The sequence below is a fragment of the Mytilus edulis genome, chromosome 9 (assembly GCF_963676685.1).
Source record: "Mytilus edulis chromosome 9, xbMytEdul2.2, whole genome shotgun sequence".
NCBI classification, from domain to species: Eukaryota; Metazoa; Mollusca; class Bivalvia; order Mytilida; family Mytilidae; genus Mytilus; species Mytilus edulis.
The window spans coordinates 40,762,553-40,768,170 of NC_092352.1; the positions used below are offsets into that span (position 1 = coordinate 40,762,553).

Genomic DNA, 5,618 nt, shown 5'->3' on the forward strand with positions numbered 1-5,618 from the left:
AAAATCCTTCATATGATTAATTAATTACATTTGTCAGTAATCATGCCCATCCCTGATTGGAATTCTATATATATCATATTTCATACATTCAAATATAATCTACTGAAAATTAGCTGTCTTCGCGGAAATTTAACGTACACTTATTTGATTCTTTTTTCCCTCAAGCTCATATACAAACCCAATGAAAATTTTAAGTATAAAAACGAATTTGACTACGGGTGCTTTAAAAATTTTAAACTGTGACCCTTCCGTTTACATAAAATCCCATACTATGTATATTTCATTTCAGTATCTATATCCAAAGAAGAAAATTCATATAAGCTGCATTCACATCTTTGACAGTTCGAAGAGATCAAAGCAATTACAACGAGATATCACAACAGATGCCAGAATCTACTATAAGGCATTATGATGAGGTGTCGCCATTATCAGAAATCGCTGCGTCAGAATGTCATCCTGCTGACCAACAGAACATAGAACAAATGCAACAAATACAACAAATTGATTTGTCTGGATATCTTGTTCCTTCTAACAAGTAGTACAGATCAACGAGGAACAACATTAATCAACGCTAAACTGATTTAAAAAATGCTACATTACTTTTGTATATATAAACACATCGTAAATACAAATTACCAAGTATACTGTTTTGTTCAATGCATTTAGATGTTTCATTTACTATAGGTGTTTTATATTGTGGTTAAGAAGGTCATGTGTAGTATTGTTTTCTGTTTGTCTTTTTCATTTTAAGCCACGACGTTGTCAGTTTATTTTCGATTTATGAGTTTGACTGTCCTTCTGGTATCTTTCGTCCCTCTTTTTAATGTTAAAGATAATAATGATAATTGCAATAACCATTAGTAAAGGCAACAATAGTAAACCGCTGTTCGAAGGCCATAAATAGATTGAGATAATATAAACCCGTGCTACAAACCAAAATTGGCGGAAACACATCAACTACGAAAACAACAGAAACACTGAAGTGAAACAAAAAATATAAGACAATGCAACACACACAGAAACGAACTATAAAATAACAACTGCCATATTCTTGGCACAGTATATTTTAAGAAAAAATGGTGTATTGAACCTGGTTCTGTGGCAAGCCATACCTCGCGCTTTTATAACAATGTTAAATATAACACTAAAATGAAAACAGGTCACGACAGTACTGCAGTAAAAGTAAATGCAAGAACATTCAGGACAGAGAAATACACAAATAGACAATACAAAAGTACATTTCGACATGTTAATAGTTATCAAAAGTACCAGGCTAATAATTTATTACGCCAGATGTGCGTTTCGTCTACATAAGACTCATAAGACTTTTTGTGATGCTCAGATAAAAAAAAATAAAAAGCCAAAAGTTGAAGAGCATTGCTGATTCAAAATTCAAAAAGGTTGTGCAACATACGGCTGAGGTTATTTATAAAATGAAAACAATAAGTATGAAATACAATTTTTTATCTATAAATATAAGATTCAAGTTTCCTGCTTGTAAAGTTAATTCATCTGAACAATGTTATAAGCAGTTCCCAAGGCTGAATAGAGGTGTGTAGAACCAATTCGTTTTAATTTTGCGACACACAATTGTTCCTTTCACTATTGCCATCTACTCTAACCGTAGGATTCTTAAGCTGCTTGATGTTATACTTTCCAAATTTCTTGTTTGATGTTGTACGCACATGTGAAGTGAAGCGTTTTCTAAAATGAATGCATCTGTACACATTATATAATTAATTATTAGATGTGTTGGCGTGCTTTGTTGAGCAAATTCGATGCTAACATACGCTGAATGCTAACCATACACATGATATAGGTAACTTTTTATGTTAATGTATCATAACATTAACAAGAAATATGCTATGAAAAACATAGGCAACAGAAGAGTATCGATACTGAAAAGATAATTACACGATTAAGATGACAAATCAATTAACTTAGTAAGCTAATTCTCAGGGCATCCAATGAATTCCAAAATGAGCAAGACTGACATATATACAACATCCGCAAATAGTCTACAAAAGTATATCTCCCGTATAAAGAGGGGAAATCTGAAAAAAATACGAAAATTGTAATACAACTTCAAAAAGTCAACGGCGGTCTGACAAGTACACATATAAATATAAAGATTATAACCACAATTTACCGAAATACCTGATAGAAAAAAATTCACGAGGACGAATGTTTTTTATCAACACTTAACAGAAGTAATTGTATTGTACAGTATAAAAAAACCATAAGTAATTTTTTTTTATTTTCTGTCATTTGGGAGTTTAGGTACTCTCACTTCAAATTAAATTTCTATTAGTAATTCTATATTGCTTTGCAAAAAAAGTTATTTAGTGATTCTACTATAGTATAACGCATGTACTGAATAAGTATGTTACCTTAGCACTATCAATATGGCAAATATAATGCACAATCCGAGGAGAACAACATTCACGATGACCATTATCCCTAAAAGAAGAAATGATTTAAATGTATTAGTATATTGAGAATGTTCAACTAACCCGGATATTTACTATTCATATTGTCATCTGACAAAGTAACGCAGTAAATGAAATGGACAGTTTTTTTCTGCTTGCATTAGATTATTTATGCGTTTGAATATTGCTTCAATATCATTCTTCATTATTTATGTATTTAAATGAAGATGTGGTAAGATTATCAATAAGACAACTCTTCACAAGAGACCAAATGACCTAAAAATTAAAACAACTACGGCCTATAGTCAGCTATAAAAGGCCCCGAAATGAAAAATGTGAAACAATTCAAACGAGAAAATTAACGGCCGAACTTATGAACAAATAATGAACGACAACGTTACGCAGCAACAAACGACAAACAATGAATTACAGGTTCCTGGGACAATCACATACAGCATGTGCCGGGGTTCAACTTGTTTGAAGGTGCCTAACAACTTCAATATATTGGGTGGTTTTTTTTTCGCTTTCTTTTTCTTGTACAGTAGTTATAAAACGATATGTGTGAATGTTGTGTCAAGTATTTTGCGTTATTTCATTTAATTTTTCGTACCAAATTTGCAATCTTTCATACCTAATTTTTGTACACTAGGCAGGTTTGGTGTAGTTTGTTTCATTTTTATATCGAGAATTGGTTCTGTTGAGATAGCAGGTAACTGACTGCCACGATTTGCAATTACTGTCGTGATAAGATGACCTACAAACATGAAGTAGAGCAATATGACATTAAATCCTGCATCAATAATGTATTTAGTATTGTCATGTCTTGTTATTTGTAAGATTCTGAGATACATGTATGTTTAAATCAAGAAAATGTTTTGATTTTTTTTTTTTAAATAAACTATTGCTATCGTGCTTATTTTTTCGAATGTAGTCTTTAATTACAGATGTTGAAATATTATTTTTGGTAATTGGACAAAGCTCTAAAAACACTCATTCGTTTTTCAACGACATATTCCGACAAAATCTAAAGCGTAGTAATGAAATGGCCAAACTACCTGTCCTGTTTTTCTTTTGAAATTTGCCTACTGAATATTATAATAGATGTGCCACATGTGGAGCAGGAACTGCACCTGAGATTACCCCTAGTTTTTGGTGGGGTTCGTGTTGTTTATTCTTTAGTTGTCCATGTTCTGTCATGTGTACTATTTTGTGTATGTTTGTCTTTTTCATTTTAAGCCATGGCGTTGTCAGTTTATTTTAGATTTATGAGTTTGACTGTCCCTCTGGTATCTTTTGTCTCTCTTTTATATTGATCTATTTAGTGTGTCATTTATATGTCATTACATCGTAAAACCGGATATAACCTTTCATGAATCTTAATCGAATCCCTTTTTTTCCCGCCTCAAATTAAGAAGGATATGACTCTGATTTTAAAACAATGGGTGATTGACGAGAACCGTATAAAAAGGTGATAAAGAATGTATCATTTTGTATTGCCATACTGTTATACAAAACTACAGGATACCGATAATATTCTTCAAATTTTCTAACAACTGATTCTCATTGGAATCATAGCATTCTCGGTCCAAGGACTTTTTTTTTATCAATTTGTATAATTTTATACATTCAACTTTATAAAGACAAAATACCGTGTTTTGAAAGATGACGTAATTCTGAAAGGACAAATAATCCAGTCGAATAAAGCAAAAATTTCAAACCAACCATGTCATCAAACATAGACAATAATAATATAATCGTTACGATATCTACACACCTGCAATCACCTTCTGGAATTTTGGGTGCTCAATGCTTTTAAACTTTTTACTTGTTTGGCTTTACAACTATGTTGATCTTAGCGTCACAGTTGAGTCTTATTTAGACGAAAATCGCATCGGGCGTAATAAATTATAATCCTGGTACCTTTGATAACTTTTTTTTACTCAGGTATAATTGAAGAAATATATATATATATATACATATATCAACTTACTTGAGTCGTTTCCGTCATAACATAAAACAGATATGCGATCTGAACACGTTCTGAACTGGTAGGTCGGTGATCGAAGAATATTGTCCCTTGTAATTGCAACACACTGTGTATTCCCTTTGTTTAAAAATAAAACAATATTAATACATCAACTAAAAAACAAATGTATACATGGAGGATTGAATATCACGAACAAATTTAAATTCTTTCTTTACCAAACAAATATCAGGCCACTCGGTATGCTTTGACCATAAAGGGAATCAATTATTTTCATACCGTAATTACGACTGAGGTCAGATCAATAAAAAACGGATGGCTACAATTAACTAAGGTGTAGATAATGACTTGTAATTTCTTTGAAAAGTAAAACAATTTGATTTATGAGACCCATTCAAATGAGATTTACAAACAAGATTAGATACAAATAACAAAATTTCTTATTTCATATTAAGTGGATTCGAAATGATTTTTCATGAAACAAGTGATGAACAGACTCAAAAATGTCACTGTACGGCTTGTAGCAATATTGAAAACAAATAACATATAGTCAGCTTTAAAAACCGCCGACAAGACGAAATTTGATTAAAAAAATGAATGCCTGATATGTGACAAAGCAATTACTGAAAACAAATATGACAGATATAATTCAACGACAACCACTGAATTACAATATCCTGGTTTGCGAAAAGCACACTTTACGTTGCTTTTTAGGCGAATTTAAATCTTTGATAGGTTGGTGATAAAACTTTTCAGAGACTAGGAATAATTTGATAGTTTGATAATTGTTGCATTTCTTTGAAAGGTTAATCTGATCCAGAAAAGAGTTTTGATTGCACAGAATTTGTCAGGTTGTATTTTTATACAGAACATTGTCTGATATGAATATGTCTTTTTCTTTTTTTTATAATGGCTTTATTTCTTTATGACGTATCGCAATTTATAAATAGCAAAAAATATTCTTTATAAAATATAATGAATATTCAGTTTTGTAATATGATCATAAAAAAACTAAACCATGACGTTAACATAACAAACCAATGGGATGGGTTTAGGTCGATTTTGGTCTCTGATGCGTTTTTTTTAATTGTAAATTGATTTTGTCTTTTAACTAGCTGTAAGTCACTGCGACTTCTTTCAAATCGTACTTTCTTGTTAATTTGACCTGTTGATACTATTTTTAATGCTTGTTTGTTATCTAATGT

At 31.2% G+C, this 5,618-nt stretch overlaps 1 long non-coding RNA gene across 1 annotated transcript; it reads right to left on the reverse strand.

Annotated features, from left to right (window-relative positions):
- Nucleotides 1-2,385: 2,385 nt before the first annotated feature.
- LOC139490319 (uncharacterized) lies at nucleotides 2,386-4,502 on the reverse strand. The gene is made up of 3 exons (XR_011656280.1): nucleotides 4,420-4,502; nucleotides 3,061-3,183; nucleotides 2,386-2,460 (listed from the first exon to the last, which is right to left on the reverse strand). It is a non-coding gene; the product is annotated as an uncharacterized lncRNA (long non-coding RNA).
- Between the last annotated feature and the right edge of the window lie 1,116 nt (nucleotides 4,503-5,618).